This window comes from Cynocephalus volans, chromosome 10 (assembly GCF_027409185.1).
Source record: "Cynocephalus volans isolate mCynVol1 chromosome 10, mCynVol1.pri, whole genome shotgun sequence".
Lineage (NCBI taxonomy): Eukaryota > Metazoa > Chordata > Mammalia > Dermoptera > Cynocephalidae > Cynocephalus > Cynocephalus volans.
In genome coordinates this window covers 16,221,839-16,241,976 of record NC_084469.1, presented here as the reverse complement: position 1 = coordinate 16,241,976, position 20,138 = coordinate 16,221,839, and the positions used below count along the sequence as shown (strand labels likewise).

The window sequence follows — 20,138 nt, the reverse complement described above, 5'->3', positions numbered from 1 at the left end:
ATCTGATAGGAACATATGTTATTCAAATAATAATGTTGCCAAATTATATTATATTCAAAGTTGCAGATTTTAACTTGGAAGACCAGAACGTAAGAGCCAGTTTTAGTTCTGACAGTCATATTAACATCCACCTATTTCTAAACAATATTGTACAGTATCTGGCATGATATCTCAGCTGTACCTACAGCTAAGCACCAAAAACTCAGAGTGTTCTTGCGTCAGCAAGCCAACTGCTCACACTATATCATATTCCCACTCTCTGCCAAACTGTTTACGTATCAGGCAAGGTTGCTAAAAATAAACTAAAATGGTTCTCAGAAGCAAAAAGTGTTTTATTACCATTTAATTCCAAGGTATAGCTCAGGTAAACTCAAAGTTATCAAGATAACCAAAATTACTAACAAAGCTGCTCCAGCCTACATGTTGCTGCTGCAGGTTATTATAATGGGTGAAAAGCCTGATGAATCACTTGTTTATTCAACTAATATTTACTGAGTGCCTGTACACATACATCACAGGATGATCCCTTTTTATGCTGTGGGGCATAGAAAGATATATAACCTAGTGACCACTCTCAAGTAGTTTATAATCTATTAAGAGAATTAAGACATCATTTTAATCTACAAGTCTTTCTTTAATATTTCACTTTATCAGGCTTGGCAGGTACTGTCATCTCTATTTGCTAGACAAAGAAATGTGAGTGGAAAGAGGTTGAGTTATCTTGCTCAATTACACAGAGTAAGTGGTATAGTAGTATAGCCATAATCTATAGGAAATCAGAGGAGGGAGAAATTACTTCTGGCAAGGTAGTTAATTTTTATCCTACTGGTTGACATTTTTTACACTTTGAATCTCCTTTATAAGCTTATCCTTTAACATACTTAATTCTGCCAAAAATCCAAAAGGTCTTCCTCACAGGCACAACATTATGTTTCCCCCAGAGTAGCTCATCCTCTAGAAGATTCTACCAGCTCCTATATCATAGTTAAAAGCACTGGCTTTGAATCTGGAATAAAATCCGTGGTTCTGATACTTACTACCTAAATGACCTTGAAGAAGTCACTTAAACTCCTGAACTTGTTATTCATTTATAAAATGATCCTACTACTTACCCTTCAGGGATGTTGTGAGAATTAAATGGAACAATTAATATGCAGTACTTAATATACAGAGCTGTATATTCGTATTTAGACTGTGCCTGGCTTATGGTACTCAATAAATAATGATTATATTATTTCCCTTAGAGGGTTTCCTATGGTAGTAATTGTGTGGGATTTTATTCTTTTATCAACTATTAATTCATCCTTTCTTATTCTCTATACTTAGTTTTATCAGTTCAAGAAATGTTACTGAGGATCTGCTTTGTGCTCTGCCACCCCACCCACCCTACCCCCGCTCCTGGCCACTCCATCACAGCTTTTATCAAAATATGTAATGATCTTATTTCTTGATCTTATTGTCTGGCTTCCTCCTTTAGAACGCAAACTTGATAAAAGCAGGGACCTTATGGTTTTTATTCACTGTTGCTATAGTTTGCATGCCCCTTCCAAAACTCATGTTGAAATTTAATTGTTGATGTTAACTGTTAATTTTGAAATTGCCATTGTGATGGTATTAAGAGGTAAAACCTTTAAGAGGTGATTAGATAATGAGGGCTCTGCTCTTGTAAATGGATCAATGTGTTTCAGGAGAAGTAAATAAATGGATCAATGCATTATTGCAGGAGTGGATTAGTTACTGCAGAAGTGCTGCTCCCTTTTACACTCTGCCTCTCTCACTCTCTTGCCCTTCCACTTTCTGCCATAGGATAGTGCAGCACAAAGATCCACACCAGATGCTGACACCATGCTCTTGGACTTCCCAGCCTCCAGAACCATAAGCCAAACAATCATTTATAAATTACCCAGTGTCAGGTATTCTGTTATAGCAGCAGAGAACAAACTAAGACAACTGCTTATCTCTAGTGCCCGGTAAATGGACAGTACTTAAATGCTTGTTGACTGAATGAACAAATGAATGAATGAGTAGGGCATGATCTCTTCTCTTGACAATCGTAGAGTCTTATGTAGAGGATACACTTCTTGAACAGATAATCTTAATACAAAATGTAAGATAAATTGGGCTGGCCAGTTAGCTCAACTGGTTAGAGCACAGCCCTATAATACCAAGGTTACACGTTCAGATCCTCATACCCACCAGCCACCCAAAACAAACAAACAAACAAACAAACAAACAAACAAACAAACAAACAAATGTAGCTAGACTTACGTGTTGGATGTTATAAAAATTCACAAGATAGCCAGGAAAGTTTCCTGGAAGAGGTAATACATCCTATCTTTTTGTTTGTTTTTTGAAAGAAGTCCATTTTCTTTAATGTTGCACAAAAAAGTATGAGTAGAACCAAGAGTAAATAAACCTTATCACATTTGTTTACACTGCTATCTAGTTCTTCATATTACCTTTACTATTCAAACAACAGAAAATAGGCAACAATCTAGGGATTGGGAAAGAGATAAAACCAAAAAAACTTCTCTACCACATTTATTCTTACTACACTGTATATAGCTGTGCTCATAGAGATGCCCTTTTTTACTTTTCCACTGTGCAAGAATTCATTTGTATATAAAATTTAACCTGGTCAAAAGCTGAGGGAGACTAGAAATGATGGGTCCATATCCTGGTGCATTGTCATACAACTCAAACAATGGTGTAGCTACCAGCTTGTAATTTTTAGGAACTGCAAACAAGTCTTTCTCTTGGAGAAATAACTTCTTATGTTTCTTAAGTTTTGTAATCTGTTCAGGAATATATGAATAGTGAGGAGGTTCAAAATTTGGTCTCCACTAGTTACCAATGCAGTCATCAATGACCCAGTCATGCAGGACTCCATCCTAATGACTCAATATCTCTGCCAGTAAGCATTTTAATCCTTCGACTTTATCTTCTCCTGGGTTAAGTTTATCACCAAGTAATTTGAAGAAAGTTGTCACAGCTGCAGCAGTAACACAGGGGGGTAGCTGGTGCTCATGTAAAATTTAAACTCCTTCTACAGTCCTCTTCATTCCAATTTTATCAAATTCCTCCCTCATATGCTGAAATTTGGCTGCAACAGAGATATCCTTATAGAGAGGCTCTTTTGTAGCAAAAGTATAATTGGGAAGCGGGTACAGGTTGATGGTATGCTCCAGGGTGAGGGGTTTGGTCTGCTGGATGTCCTTGTTGCTGAATTGGTTGACGCCCGGGGCCAACCAGTCTGAGAGTGATTGGGTGGTACCACAGACATGCTGGTTACAGGCTTCTCGCTCATCAGCCATTGCCTGCCATTAACATGAGAGCACAAGAGCCATCTTAGCTCTTTAAAATACATTTTGCTTTATGGGCTGTCTGGTTAGCTCATTTGGTTAGAGCATGATGCTGGTCACACCAGGGTCCAGGGTTCCACCCCTGTACTGGCCAGCCACCACAAAAACAAACAAAAACAAAACATGTTTTTACTTTGATTCTTAAGTTCAGTTTGTTCTTTTCCTCCAGTGCAAAAAAATAAAGAAGCCAGCTAACTTTATTCAGCCTCTACAATGTTCCAGTCACTGTTTTAGTGCTTCCATTTAATAACTCATTTAATCTTTTTCTACTTTTTATTTTTTACATTTTTTTATTGAAACATAATTGATTATACATATTTGTGGAGTACAGAGTTGAATATCAATACCTCTGTACAATATGTGATGATCAAATCAGGGTAATTTGCATATTCATCACTACAAAACATAATCATTCTTTGTGTCAATTAACCAATTTCTTGCTAACCCCTATCCCTCTCTCTTTCCCACCTCTAGTAACCACAGTTCTGTTCTCTCCTTATGAAAGTTCAATGTATTACTGCAATTGTTTTCTTTCTTATTTATTTTCTAGCTCCCACTTATGAATGAGGACATGCAGTATTTCTCTTTCTGTGCCTGGCTCTCATTTAATCGTCAAAACAATTAGATGAGATAGATACTATAATAGGTGAGGAACCTGAAGTGCAGAAAACATAAATAACTTGGCAAAAGTCACATGATTCAAAATCAGGTATTTTGCTCTTAGCCATTCCAATGGGTTGTCTCTCAAAATCAATCAAAATATTTTCTTTAAATGAACAAACACAAAAGTGACCTTATGCTGGTTCCTCCTCCTGTTCCTGACTTCTAAACATCAAAGTGCCCCAGGGCTCAGTCCTTCAACCTCTTTTATTCTTTTCCTATACCTACTGCCTAGATGATCTCGTCTAGTCTCCCGGCTTTACTGTTTCCTTATGATTCTCTAATATTTACTTTCAGCCTAGACTTCCCACCAGGCCTCTATTTCCAAGAGGAAATAACTTACTTACTCAATAACTCAACTTGGAAGTCTAATATACATTCTAAACTTAATATGACTGTATTGGTCTGTTTTCTGTTGCTTACAACATAATACCCAAAACTAGGTAATTTATAAGAAAATGAAGTTTATTTCTTACAGTTTGGGAGGCTGGGAAGTCCACAGTCCAGGGGAGCATCTGGTGAGGGCCTTCTTCTTGATGGGGACTCCCTACACAGTCCCGTGGCAATGCAGTGTACCACATGGTGAGAATGGGAAGAGCTCTCTCGGGTGTTCTCCTTATAAAGTCACCAGTCCACACCCATGATAACTCATTATTCCATGAATGGATTAATCTACTCATGAGGATAGAGTCCTCACAATCCAATCACCTCTTAAAGGCCCCACTTTTCAAATACTATAAAGGGATTTCCCACCCTCCTTAACACTGTTACAATGGGGATCAAGTTTCCAATTCATGAACTCTTGGGGGATACATTCAACCCACAGCAATGACTAAAGCCAAATTCCTGATTTCCAGCTCCCAAATCTGCTCCTCCCACGGTCTTCCCAGTCTCAGCAAATGGCAAGTCCATTTTTTGACAAAAGGCTTGATGTCATTCTTGACCCCTCTTTCTCAATCCTACATCGACAAATACTGCAAATACTGCTGGCTTTTCACCATCACTACAGCTATTACCCTACTCCATATCTCCTGTTATAGTCTAATAGTTGAAATCTGTCTTCACCACAAACTTACAGTCTATTTTCCATGCTATTGTCAAATAGATCTTTTCAAACTGTAAGTCAAACTCCAATGAAATGATAAATTCAGGTAAGGATCACTGACTGATGCCTAAACCATTCAATGAAATAGATAAGTAGTGTGGTTATATAAGAGAACATCCTTATTTTCAGGGATGAAGTGTGTGGTGTCTGCAACTTCCAAATAGTTCAGCAAAAATCAGTAGGTAGGTAGGCAGGTAGGCAGATATATAGATAGATGGACCAAGTAATTCTGGTTCCTTTTAGTGATAATTACATTTAGAAACTCATACTTTGGCACTAGATGTGCTCATTGATATTGGATGTAACTACTCCCAGGCTTTCTCAGTGGACAGAGCAAGATAACATAGGTATGAATATATGCATGTGCATGTGCTTGTATGTATATATACACATACATATTTCCACCTCTATTTCTATACCTATTTTTGTAGATACAGAAAACTACATGTTCACATTGATAGTTCTAATTCCAAATCCAACACTATAAAGCCCATTCTAGGTTTCTCCCTTTCCACACCTTTAACTCCCTGTTCCTACAGTAAGAAACTTGTCTCTTATTATCCTTAATATATTTACTTGTTTGAACAATCCTCCTCATTGCCATCATCCCACCCCCACCATGCACCAGGGCTCTTCTCAGTCTTTCTGAACCCCAACACCTTTCACTGAGCTACTGCTGCCTCTGCTTTCTGCAAATACTCTCCTCATCCTAGTTCAGACTCTAACACCACATAATGTGACACCACAACCACCTTCCTACATGGACTCCCTCCTCACCTCTCTCAGGTTCTGATACTACACACCAGGCCACCACCAGAGGACACCCTCCTTAACCCATCTGGGCTCCGATAATCAGTGCCAGGATGCCACTCAGGCAGATACCCTCTTTGCCCAATTCAACCTCTGACCACCTGTGCCAAGAGATGCCCCCCATGTGGATACTTTCCTCACCCCATTTGGGCTCTGATATCACACAACAGGACAGAACTGCTGCTTTCATGACCTCACACAAACATCTTTCTTCCCACGCCATGCCACCTTCCTACATGGATACCCTCCCATAAAGGTACCCTCAACATCTGACATCAGTTTACCCTTCTACACGGATATTCCCTTCACCTCATTCAGGCTCCAACACCCTGTGACAGGCTGCTCCCACCCTGTTCATACTCCAACAGCCAATTCTGGGTTACTGCCCCACCCCACCCCACCCCCATGGGAGGATGCCTGATTTGTTTGGCCTCACCCAATGGCTTTTGGATTAAATTGTTCAAGGAAGGGGAAGCAAGGAAAGGGAAGAAGAGGGGAAAAAGGAGGAGCTTAAAGTTTGAAAAGTTTTTATTGTGACAGATGAGATTGCTTCTTGCCTGTTAACTTATCAAAATTATTTTGGGTTGATGACAATGCAATTCACAGGGGATAATGTATAATTAAATTGTCTCTGTATTTTGTTTAAATAACACACATGATGGGGAATCCAGTCTTACAGAGGTATGTTGAAGAGACTGGGAGAAGAGAATTTGAAATAAATTGTAGCAAAGTTGGTATATGTTTTTGTTATTATTTAGAAATAATTTCAAACTTGCAGCAAAGTTTCAGGATAGTACAAAGAACACCCATATTATTCATCTTTATATATTACACAAATTATTCATCATTATATATTCTTCACCTATACAACATATATATTTTATTTATGTATGCATATATGTATGTGTGCATATGAGGGTACTTCAGAAAGTTCATGAAAAAATGAATTAAAAGATAATATGAATCCTTCCATGAACTTTTTGAAGACCCCTTGTATATGCAAATGTGTGTGTATACACACGCATCTGTAATTTTTTTGAACTATTGGACATAAAGTTGCATATGTCATTCGCCTTTATCTCTAAATAATTCAGTGAATATTTCTTAATAGTAAGGACACTCATTCTCTAAAATAACCATAATATAGCTATCAATTTCAAGAAATCTAGCATTGATTCAATACAGTTATCTAATCTATAATTTATACTTACATTTTGTCAATTGGCCCATAATGTTCTTTAGAGCATTATTTCCTCTCCAGTTCAGGACCCACTGCAAGATTACTTATTACATTTAATTGTTGTTGTCACTAGCTTCCAAGACAGGCTCCAATGATCTCTGCCTCCTGTTTTATACCCTTGTGTAGTCCCCTCCCATGTGGTACCAGGGTTGGTCTGTTATGGGAGAAGTGATGGTATATCACTTTTGAGATTAGGCTATAAAAGACTGAAGTTTTTGAATTAAAAGCTCTCTTGTTCTCTCCTGGATCACTTGCTGTAGGGGAAGCAAGCTGCCAGGTTATAAGCGCCTGATGGAGGGTTCCACATGAGAAACTGAAGCCTCCAGCCAACAGCCAGTTAGGAGCTGAGGCCTGCCAACAACCTGTAAGTGATCTTGGAAGTGAACTCTCCAGCCCTTGTAGAGCCTTAAAGTAGCTTCTGTCCTGGCTGACAGCTTGGATGTAGCCTTGTGAGAGACCCTGGGCTAGAACCATACAACTAAGCTACTCCCAGATTCCTGACTCTAGAAATTATGTGAGGTAATAAATATTTGTTTAAAAGCTAAGTTTGGGGGTAACTTTTTATGCAGTGAAGGAAATCAGAATGTGTCACCCCAAAATATGCCTCTTTGACATAAACATTTTTGAGCTTGAGACAACTAAGAAACAACAAATGGAAGAAGTCTTTCTTTCCTCCCCCACTTTTCCACTTAAAGATAGAATTTAAATTCTCCTTTATTGGAGGACAATTCCTACCAGCCCAGAGATGGCACCAGAGAAATCTTAAACAAATCTTAACTCCATTAGGTTAGGTTAGTCCCATAAATTTTCCTTCCCAGTTTCCCACCTCTGGAAACCTAAAACTGCCTTCCTTTGACTTGTCACTTCTCTAAAATCTATTGTCCTTTGTCAAAGATGCTAATAAGCCAGCATTCTAAGCCATTGCTTTGAGTTATCTTTCATTGAGTTTTCTCCCACATGATGTGCACTGCATGTGTTAATAAACTTGCTTGTCTCTCACATTCATATGTCTTTCATTACAGGAGGTTTGTCCCAATTACGAACTTATGAGGGTTGAGGAAAAATTATACTTCCTCTCTGACAGCAGCAATAGATAACTATTAGTGTTATATGTCTAGTCCTCTTTAATTTGGTACTGTTATGTCATCTTTCCTTCATCTTTCATGACATTAGTTCTTTAGAATATAGCACCACCCCTCCTTCATTTTAAACTAGAATACTCCTCATTTGGGATTTGCTGATGCTTCCTCATGACTAAATTCAAATTATGCATTCCTTTTGGAAAATTACATAAGCAACTGAAATCACTTAGATTATGTTCTCAGACCATAGTGAACTTAAGCTAGAAATCAAGAAATTTAAGAGATAACTGGAAAAATTACCAGTTGTTTGAAAAGTATATAATTTGCTTCTAAATGACCCATGGGTCAAATATGTAATCATAGTATAAAATATAAAATATTTTGAATGAAGATAAAAACATGTGTATCAAAACTTGTGGGAGATAATTAAAGCCATACTTAGAATAAAGTAATTAGTTCTATACAAATATATTAGAAAAGAAAAAAGGCTAAAAATGTTCTAAGCATTTATTTTAAGAAGATAAATTAAATAACAGAAAATTAAACCTAAAAAGGCAGAAAAAAGGAATTAATAAAGAGAAGAAATAGACAACAGAGAGCATCACAAAGCTGAAGCTGGTTCTTTGAAACAACTAACAAAATTTATCAGCCGTGCCGTGAATGCTGAAGAAAAGAGGAGAGAAGGCATAAATTACTAATATCAGGAATGAATAAATAGTATAGAAATATAAACCATACAGACTAAAAATAACCAAAGAGAGTTTAAGAAAAGCTTTTGCCAATAACTTTGAAAATTTAGATAAAATAAATAAATTCCTAGAAAAAGACAACTTACCAAAACTCCTAAAAGAAGAAAAAGAATAGACATTCTGAATAGACCTTTATGTAATAATTTGAATCCATAATGAAAAACCTTCCCACAAAAAAGTCCAAGCCAGGTGGCTTCAACAATTAAATCTAACATTTAAGAAAGAAATAACACCAATCTTATGCAAACTATTCTAGAGAATAGAAAAGGAGAGAACAGGTCTTAATTTCCTTTATAAAACTACCGTAACTTGGATTCTAAAATTCAACAAAGACATTAAAAGAAAAGAAAATACAGGCTAATCTTACTAAATAACATCAATGCAAAAATCCAGAAGAAAGTATTAGCAAACTACATGGTATATCACAACTAAGTTTAAATTATTCCAGAAATACAATATTAGTTCAACATTTGAAAATTAATCTTCATGACTTTGGGATAGCAACACTTTTTAAAACAGGACACAAAAATCTCTAACATTAAAGTACTGACACAATAGCTATATTAAAATTAAAAACTTCTGTTTACCAAAAATAAATTTTTAAGAGAGTAAAAAGGCAAGCCACAGACTGGCAGAAGATATTTGTAACATATATAATCACAAAGGTCTCTTGTCCAGAAAACATAAAGAAGTATGTATCTGTAAGAAAAAGGCATACAACCAGCTATGGTTTGAATGTTTCCTCCAAAGCTCATCTTGAAATCTGATGGAACAGCATAAAGAGGGTGGGAAATCCAACTGTGGTATTTGAAAGGTGGGGCCTTTGGGAGGTGATAGGATTATGAGGACTATGCCTTCATGAATGGATTAATTCATTCATGGATTAATGGGTTAATGGATGGATAGGTTATCATAGGAGTAGAATGGTGGCTTTATTTACTGATTGATTGATTGATTGATTGGTTGGTGGATTTATAAGGAAAGCAAGTGAGCACATTAACATGCTCTTGCCCCCCTGGCCATGTGATGCCCTGTGTCATTTAGGGGCCCTACAGAGTGTCACCATCAGGAAGGAGGCCTTTACCAGATGTGCTCCCTTGACCTTGGACTTCCCAGCCTCCAAAACAGTAAGAAATAAACTGCTTTTCTTTATAAATTACCCAGTTTTAGATTTTCTGTTTTAAGTGACAGAAACAGACAAAAATGGACTAGTATACAACCCAATAGGAAAAAAGTCAAGACTGGCATAGGCACTTCATATAAAAGGATATCCAAGTGGCCATTATAAACATATGAAGAGGTGCTTAACATCATTACTGATCATGGAAATGCCAATTGAAACCACAATGAAATAGAATTTCACACCTATCAGAATGGCTAAAATTCAAACGACTGATAATATCAAATTCTGATAAAGATGTGGAACAACTAGAAATTTTTTTATACTTGTTGATGGAAGGGTAAATTAGTACAACCAATTTGGAAAACAGTTTGATATTGTCTACTAAAGTTAAACATACACAAAACTCTGTGACAAGCTATTTTGTGCCTAAATAGATACCCCAAAGAAATGTATACACATGTACAGCAAAAGACTTGAATAAGAATGTTCATAGCATTATTCTTTGTAATAACCAAAACCTGGAAATAACCCCAAATGTCCAATAACAGTAATATAGAGGACTGTTCATAGCATTATTCTTCATAATAACCCAAACTGGAAATAATCCCAAATGTTCAATTATAATAATATAGAGGACTATTCATACAATTCTATATGGCAACAAAAAATAAACTCCTGCTACATGTAATATGTAACTACATGGACAAAATGCACAAATATAATATTGACCAAACAAGTCAGGCACACAAAACATATTACATGATTCCATTTAGATAAATTTAAAAAATGGGCAAAACTAGCCTACAGTGTTAGAAATCAGGGTAGTGGTTAACTTGGGGAGAGTTAAGGGAATTGTGACTGGGAGGTGGCATGCAGGGAGCTTCTACAGTGCTGATAATGTTGACATGAGTGGTAGTTATGTGGGTATGCTAATAATACAATAGGATGTACACTTATAATTGTTCATTTCCCTGTGTGTATGCTACACTTCAATTACGAAATTTAAAAATTAAACAAGGGAATGATAAATACAAAATAAAGAATAGAGGTTAAAGGGCAGAGGCTTAAACAATTTGGGGGGCCTTCTTCAAGGAAAAAAAAAATACAAAACTACAAATGTAAAAAAAAATTAGGTATAGAGCCTTGGAAAGAGCCTATGTAAATGAAGAGCACAGGTCTCTTCTAAGGCCCTGCATCACAGTAAATCTTCCTTTGGTGGTTGTCTGTAGTAGATAGAGATGATAGATTAGTACAAGATAGGGACAGAAAACTGTACTGGTAATGTTCTTTTTTTTTTTTTGAGGCTGGCCAGTATGGGGATCCAAACCCTTGAGCTTGGTATTATCAGCACCATGTTCTAACGAACTGAGCTAACCAGCAGCCCTTTTTTAAAAATTAGAAGGCTAAAAAGTGAGGGTATGGAGACAAATCATTTGGCTATAAAGGAGAATAAATTGCAATGGATAGCAATTGGGAGTTTTTGTTTTGGTTTGGTTTTTTCAAGTGAGTCAAGTGAAGTAGTGGGAGTGGACAAGGAACAAAGAAAGAAAGTGTAACTGGTTATAATCAATGAGTTGTAAACACCCCTGCACTCAGACAGCCAAGAAGAAGGATTCTCTTTTTAAGATGGGAGAGACTAGAGGGATATTTTGAATGCTGATAGGAAAGAGCCAGTAAAAAAGGAGAAGTTGAAGATGCAGAAGAGGCAATAACCAATGGAATTAGGTATCTAGAAAGGGGAAAGTGGTGGAATTTAGGTCATTTGGACGGGTCAGTCTTTGACAGGATGACAAGAACAAAAGATAGATGCAGATGCAGGTAGGCTTGTGTAGAGTATGCATAAAGAAAATGTACTTCACAGGGCCTAGTTTTCCAAAGCCTTGCAGTTTCAAATATTGACCTTGCAAAGAACAGGAAATTTTCCCCAGGCTACATAGTCTCTGTTGTAAGATAAAGAATTGTAACACAGCAAGGTTGCTGGCTCAAAGACAGACAGGTTACTGATTGATATGTAAAGATACTGGGAAATTGCTGTAAGAAGAGAATGTTTGCTAAAATCAAGCTTTTGTTAGTGGATGGGCTTAACTGCATGTTACCAGCTTCTATTGTTGAACTTGTTAAACGGTACTTAGCAAAACCCCCACCTGTGTTCTCTTCCTGTAACTTCCTGGGCTGGAGAATAAATGCAGGAAGAGAACCCTAACTCATGGTTAATTTCCCAAATGGAAGGAATGCCTCTATGTTGAGGGTTCTGGGAGATTAACCCCTTTCTGGGGCTTCTCACTGCTCAGAAGAGATGGGCTTTGAGTAATCATTGATGGCTCCATCACCCACGGGAAAAGGGGTGACAAATCTGTGGGAGGCAAAGCAACAGGCTTGTAGGACTGGTGCATGCCAAGAAAAAAAATTTTTATTTAATAATTCTTATTTTCCTATGATTAAAAAGGCAGGCCACAGTAAAGAAGGAGAGGGCATCAGGGGTCTAAGCAGACAAAGAAAGTATGAAATAGAAAATGTGGAGTATAGGACAGTGTACTAGAAGAGAAAATGAGTTAATGACTACTCAGTTGAGGTTGTTTATCAAGATTTTATAGTGACCCCCCGTTTTAGTCCGTTCTTGTTGCTTACAACAAAATACTTGGAACTGGGTGATTTATAAAGAAAGCGAAATTTATTGCTTACAGTTTTTGAGGCTGGGAAGTCTAAAGTCCATCTTGTAGTGGTGACAGCAACCCAGAGGTCTCACATTGCAAGATGGTGGAAGCAGAGAGAACAGAGAGAGGGAAAAACAGATTCCCCTCTTCTCTTAAAGCCCTCAGAACCATGCCCCTGACCACCATTTTTAATCCATTCTCTACTGCATGGTCCTACACTCCAATTACCTCTTCAAGGCTCCACCCTTCAATTACCATAATAGGATTTCCCACCCTCCCAACAGTCACAGTGGGGTCTAAGTTTTTAATACATAAAACTTGGGGGACACAATTCAAGTTTCAGGGAGTTTGGGGAGACACAATTTAATCCACTACACCCCCATATCAAGTTATCGGATTTTTTTTAGTAATGTGCAACTGTTTGCATGTAGTCACAGAGAAAGCAGGTAGCTGGGATTTGGTAGGCAGACAGCCTAAAGGAGAAAATGGCAAAGGACTTCATAGTATTTACAAGTGCATGACTGTAATGAAAAATGGCAAAGGCTAGCTGGTTAGCTCAGTTAGTTAAAGCACAGTGTTATAATATTAGGGTCAAGGGTTCAGATCCCTGTATCAGCCAGCCACCGAAAAAAAAAATTTTTTTAAAGAATGGCAAAACTCTAAGTTGGATAAATTTGGAGGAAAAAATAAAAGGGAGCCAACAGAATGAAGGTATTAATGAAATCAAAGGATTGTTGTAGTAGCATACTTGAATGAATGAACTGGAGAATAAGAGGTTGTGGTTGATGAGTGATATGTATAAGTTAGAAATTTGGTGAGGCAGGGCAATTTCTAGTAATGACAAGACCTTTGGGCAGAGGTAACATTTTGGCAGCCTACCGTCAGAAATTGTAAGAATTGGGGTTAACACGATCTCTGTTCATTAACAGTTACTTAAACTGCTGTTTCTCATGTTAGTGCCCAGAGGAAGGTAAATCCATATGTAAAGCAATAATTACATTTCTTCAGAGACAAATTCAGATTGATCTGCAAATACATACTAGGTCAGTCTATAACATGCAATATAATAGCAGGCTGATACAAAAAAGATAAATAAAATCAGCTGGTTGTATATGAATTCAACTCACCCGCATGACATCTCTTTGCCATATTATAATAATAAAAAGTTGATAATCATCCCTTTCTTTTCTGGATTTACATTCTTCTAGTTTGAATATATAATAATAAAAACAAACTAGGTTATATTTGATATATCTCAAGCACTGTAAGTTTAAGTAACCATTATTTGCTCCTCACTATGTGGCAAAAGGATTTGCAGGCTAACCAGTCATTACAAACAATGCCATTTAAAAAAGCGGGGGTGGGGGGCAGAAAAACAAAAAGACTGGATGGTTAGCTCAGTCAGTTGGAACACAGTGTTCTAACACCAAGGTCAAGGGTTAGGATCCCTGTACCAGCCAGTTGCCAAAAAAACAACAACAATAAAGGTTAGGCACTAGGATTTTGGCAATGAAAATTTTATATCTACTTGCTGAACATGTGAGAAATGTCCCCACCCCAAATTATTTTATTGTACTTATACATTATAATCTTAATTAAAGTTTTGATTTAACTATGGAATTAAAAAGGAGAGAAAAATTTCATGTCAGTTTTAAGTCATCTCTTTTTGAAGTGGAAATATCTTCATTTTTTTATTACAAAATTATTAATATGGTTATCATAAAAATCACAGTAAATATAAGAATAAAAACTCTAGCTGTTGGTGTTCTACATGAAATAATGAAATATATACAGAAAAGATATACAAACTGTAAAATGAAGGACATAGAGATAAACATTTAAAAAATTTTAGATTAGCTATTATCAGCCTTTATCCTGTTCCCTGATAATTTTAATGGTTTCTAATTGTATTTAAATTGATCTATGCAAAATAAGACAAAATAAATTTAAAAATGGGTAAGCTGGTCTATGCTTTATATAGTTTAAGCAGCATCATAGCTGTTAACTCTCTTAACTTCCCACTAGCTGCAGTAAGAGAAGTAGGTATACCATCTGTAAACATTGATTAAATTAATGAAGCCAAAGACATTAAACGTGTTTGAACAGGGATGGAGGCTAATTAGTAGCCTTGTTGGTAGACAGATGGTTAAAATTAAATTAGCTTTTCCAGTTGCTGAAGCTTTAAAATACTTCCTAGTTGTAACTGATTTTATTATTTGACACTGGACTGTACCTGGTTGCTAGAACTATTGTTAGAATTAGCAGCCAGGTCTAGGTGAAAATGTGCAACATTTAGAAGAAAACAGCATAGGAGAATCAAGCAGAGAATATAAAGGAGTTTCTGGAAACCAGTAGGAGATGGCACAAAAGCAGATAGAGTTTCAAAACATTAAAGATGTTTATCTATACAATTTCCCCTAACCCACTAAATTAGATGGTGCAAGATTCCTCATGTGTTAATTTTTCTCTAGTTAAAGTTTTCTGTACTACTGCTGTCTTACACCGTGGAAAGCAAAAGTTATATCCTATTACTTTTTATAATAAGTTTTTCTGCTGATTAACGACTATCTAAAGACACTGCAAGAGGGTAAAGAGAATATTATTGATTTCTCTCTACTTGGTACTCAATCTAGAAAGACAGAATGATTCAATCCCTTCTTAATAATACCATTAAAGAGAAAAGAAGTCCATATTTCAGTTTACACTGAAACTTTCTGAAAAATCTAATTTAAAATCATTTCAATCAGGGCCGAGCTCGTGGCGCACTAGGGAGAGTGCGGCGCTGGGAGTGCGGCGACGCTCCCGCCGCGGGTTCGGATCCTATATAGGAATGGCCGGTGCACTCACTGGCTGAGTGCCGGTCACGAAAAGGACAAAAAATAAATAAATAAAATAAATAATAATAATAATAATAATTTCAATCATCCTGAGTTTTATTTTTAAAATTGCTGTAAAGAAATCATATCTCTATATATTTACATGTTGCTTCAAAATATCCTACTGAGGCAGGATGGTATAGGGACATGCCCCAGGGAGGATGCTCATAAATATTCAGATTGGATCGGCCAAAGTTAAGACAGTGACCGGAAACTTCAGAAACTCAGGGATGCATGACAGGAAGCTGATGTAACCTCACATCAGCTTAATTAGGCCTTAATTACCCTAGAGCCTCCCCCAGCCAAATATTGCTCCTCTTAGTTAAGAGAGAAATACCCCAGTCCCAGAACAGCATGTAAACCTTCCCACTAAGAAACTGGAGGCACGTGTGCTTCTCCCTTGTGGAGATGCCTACGCACTTATTGGTGTACACTTTCACTTTATAATAAAGCCCTATTATGTTCCATTTTGTGACCGAAAGACCAGGCTCAGCTTGCCCTCTCGCACTAAACAAATGACCTGAAAATTCCAAAAGTTGGTGTGTTGGTTGGAAGGTTTATTCAGATTACTGGCACTCAACTAAATGTCTAGCCAAGCAAACAAACAAAGAGAAAAGAGGAGTTTATCTTAAGGGGTCCAGTTTATCTTAGTCCCAATCGGCAGGCCCAACCTATTTTGCTGAAATAATGATCGATAAAAGCAGTTCTCCCCACTGTTGTCAGCACAAAGAAGAAATTACTGACTAGATTTAAATCAGAGAAACAAAGTACAGCCAGGAGCCCTACAGGGTGCACCTATACAGAACAGCAGAAGAGGGCTCAGAAAATCAGAAACAAGGGCTGGCCCATGGCTCACTTGGGAGAGTGTGGTGCTGATACACCTAGGCCATGGGTTCAGACCCCTATATATGGATGGCTGGTTAGCTCACTTGGGAAAGCATGGTGCTGACAACACCAAGTCGAGGGTTAAGATCCCCTTACTGGTCATCTTTAAAAGAAAGAAAGAAAGAAAATCAGAAACAAAGCATAGTCTTAAGCCCTCCAGGGTGCACCTACATAGTAGGATAAAATCCAACCAAACAGCAGAAGAGGGCTCAAAATCAGAGAAAGGTAAAGTGGATTTTAGCGGCTTTCAAACTTCCAGTCACTGCACAGCATGGGACTGAATCCCTACCACTCGCATGAATCCCGTCAGGGGGAACCTGTTCAAGCAAGATTTCCATGGTGTAGGACTGGCAATCCCACCTCTGCTACTCACCCTTCAGGACAAGCTGTTGTTGGACAGAGGGAGCATGCTTCTCACAGGTTGAGAGGAGTTTAAGCTATAGTTGTCCAGCAGTCACTTTAAAGAGTAAAAAAGGGTTGCGGGGGGAAGGAGAGTAAAAGAGAGTAAAGCATTGCCTTGTCAGAATTTAGGCTGGGGACTCCAAGAGAGACTTACCAGCAGCAGAGACATGGGAGCAAAATAGACCAAGTGGCCAGTTGCCTCTTGCAACTACAGTCTTTTCTGGTGTCCAAAGCTTTCCAATTTTTGTCAGTGACTAAATTAGGCTCTTGGACTCCAAAGTCATAGAAATGAACAATGTACCCAGCAGTAAATCAAGCAATGCTTTATTAAAAGAGAAAATAAACTTATGCATAAGGTGGTGTTGGGAAAATTCAAAATTAGGTCTTTCAGTAGCCTATTTTGCCTTTAAAATAGTACTTGCTTATTGCATCAGCCTAGCTGTTAATCAACTGCTTGCATAACTCGCTTCTGTAACCATGCTTGCTTATCACATTAACTGCCGCCCTGGCCACATGAATTCTGAGAAAACAAAACTTACAGCTGCCTTAGCTATGTGAGTGCTGAGAAACTGAAACCTAAAACCTGTAAGAGTTTGCTTATATGAACCCTGTAACACTTGAGCTCAGGGCTCAGAACTTGGAGCATTAGCTCATCTGGGCTTGCAGCCTTAACAAAGTACCTGACCCTCCAACCCTCTGAGTGCTGATTGCTTCTCTGTCCAGTCTGTCCCATAACAGAGAATAAAACATTGCCTTGTCAGAATTTAGGCTGGGGACTCCAAGAGAGACTTACCAGCAGCAGAGACATGAGAGCAAAATAGTCCAAATGGCCACTTGCCTCTTGCAGCTAGAGTCTTTTCTGGTGCCCAAAGCTTTCCAATTTTTGCCAGTGACTAAATTAGGCTCTTGGACTCCTAAGTTATAGAAATAAACAATGTACTCAGAAGTAAAAGAGGAGTTAGACTTATGCATAAGGGGTGTAGTGGCAGTAAAGCTAGCCCCCCGAGGGGAGCTGTTCAGCATCTTTTATAGGGAAAGGAGTTAAGGGGTACAGGACAGCATCACTGGAGGTGGTCCATTCTGTTTTTCCTGTTGCATAATGGATGCATGCTCAGTAGGTCCAAGATGGTAGTGGTGTTCATCATTGTCACTCAAGGAGGATCATGGTAGGGATTACCCTGAAGCTTTGTGCACAGGTGGGAATTCCTAAAGAAGTCTTAAGGTTAATCTGTAACTTTTACAATTATGGTAAACAAGCCTTGGGGAGGGGTTTTGCAACTCAGTAAATATCTGTTTCCTCTCTTATCTCAGTCTATTTTGTCAGGGCCACCAGTGGGGTAATCATTTGCCCTGGAGGTCTCATGACTGAGGATCAGAATAACAAAGTGTCTTCTGCAAGGAAAATGGAGTCAGTTTGGTTCACAGGCCTAGCCTCACTCTGTTTCAATTTCTCTATCCCTCTCTTCCTTTCTTTGCACCGGTCCTATGAAAGATTTTTCTTTCCTTGATTGACCAAGAACCTGGAACTGCTGTCTACTAACGCTACAGCACCCAAGCTATATTAGTATTTGTTTAGCTGTAGAATACTACATTATCAGATGTACAAAGGATAAGCAGTACAGAAACTGTACTTGATAGCTAACTAAAAAAAAAACTTTTAACAAATGCTTAGGGACAAATAATTGATTATTCAAAATAATATTTAAGTATTCATATAAATGATGTCATTTCCATAGTGTGACATAATAAGAAATATTATTTGGTTTCTGCCCTTGGAATTTCCAAAGTGGTATTTTGTTGTTTGCTAATGAGATGGCTGGTGGCTGGAGGCTCCTGGATAGCCTTAGGATAGGGGCTGATTGCCAAGGGAAATAACCAAGTGATTAGAGAGTTTTGGAACTTCCTGTCCCACCCCACTCCTAACCCCTGCACCCCACCTCTGGTAAGGTGAAAGGAGTTGAAAGTTGAGGTAATCACTAATGGCCAATGACTTAACCAACCATGCTTACATAATGAATCCTCCATAAAACCCCCAAAAGACAAGGTTCACAGACCTTCTGGGTTGCTGAATACGTGGAGGTGCTAGGAAGGTGGTGTACCCAGAGAGGGCATGGAAGCTTGGCACCTCTTCTATCAAACTTTGCCCTATTCATCTCTTCCATCTAGCTGTTCCTGAGTTATATCCTTCTATAATAAACTGGTGACATAGTAAATAAACTGGTTTCCTGGGCTGTGAGCTGCTTTAGCAAATTATCAAACCCAAAAAGGGAGTCTTGAGAACCTCAGATTTGTAGCCAAGGTGGACAGAAATTGTGGGTAACCTGGGGACCTACTACTTGCAGTTGGCATCTGAAGTGGGGAGCAGTCTTGTGAGACTGAGTCCTTTACCTGTGGGCTCTGTGCTAATGCTGGTTAGTGTCAGAACTGAATTGCAAGACACCCAGTTGGTGTCTGCAGAGAACTGGAGAATTGCTCTGCACAGGAGAAACCCACACACACGTGGTGTCAAAAGTAAAGTACTGAGAGTAGTAAAAAAAAGTTCATTTTTCCTATATTCATAGTATATGTTTATAATTGATTTTGCTGTCTATATCAACAAAAATCATTCTTTTAACTCCTTTTCATTTTTTCTCTCAAAGTATCCCATTCAATTGAGTAACACAATTACTTTAGTTACTTGATAACACACTTGTCAATAGTAGCTCAATAGAACTGAGTTATGTATAATAAAATGTAATAGATAATTAGCAACAAGATAATAAAATATTAAGGTCACTCTTACTTGGACATCACTGTGGTGCTAAGACAGATTTTCTCCATGGAACAGCACTATAGGAATTTTAAATTAACCACATAAGAGTCAGGGTAAACTTAAAAATTCAAAGCATTACCTTCTTCAGGAAGGCTTCTTTTACTCCTTTCCTTCCACTTCTATACTTTCATGACATATTTTTTCATTTATTATGCTATAATTATTGATTTACTCATATACTTTCCACTAGTCTTATACTTGAGGATAAGGATATATCATATTCAACCTTTTTGCCTATCTCAGCTTCCAGAATAGTGTAGCCCTCAATAATAATTGTTGAGTGTTCTTGCAATTACTTTAAATTCAAGTAAAAGCTATAATGATACTATCAGATCTGGTTTTTATGATTCATTATAGGTCTGTGCTACTTTGCTATTC

At 37.7% G+C, this 20,138-nt stretch overlaps 1 protein-coding gene and 1 pseudogene across 1 annotated transcript in view; both read right to left on the bottom strand.

Moving 5' to 3' along the window:
• The window catches only part of PPM1E (protein phosphatase, Mg2+/Mn2+ dependent 1E), a 181,593-nt gene that overhangs the window by 64,084 nt on the left and 97,371 nt on the right, over nt 1–20,138 (bottom strand). The window lies entirely within an intron of this gene.
• LOC134389478 (cleavage and polyadenylation specificity factor subunit 5-like) lies at nt 2,613–3,283 on the bottom strand (annotated as a pseudogene).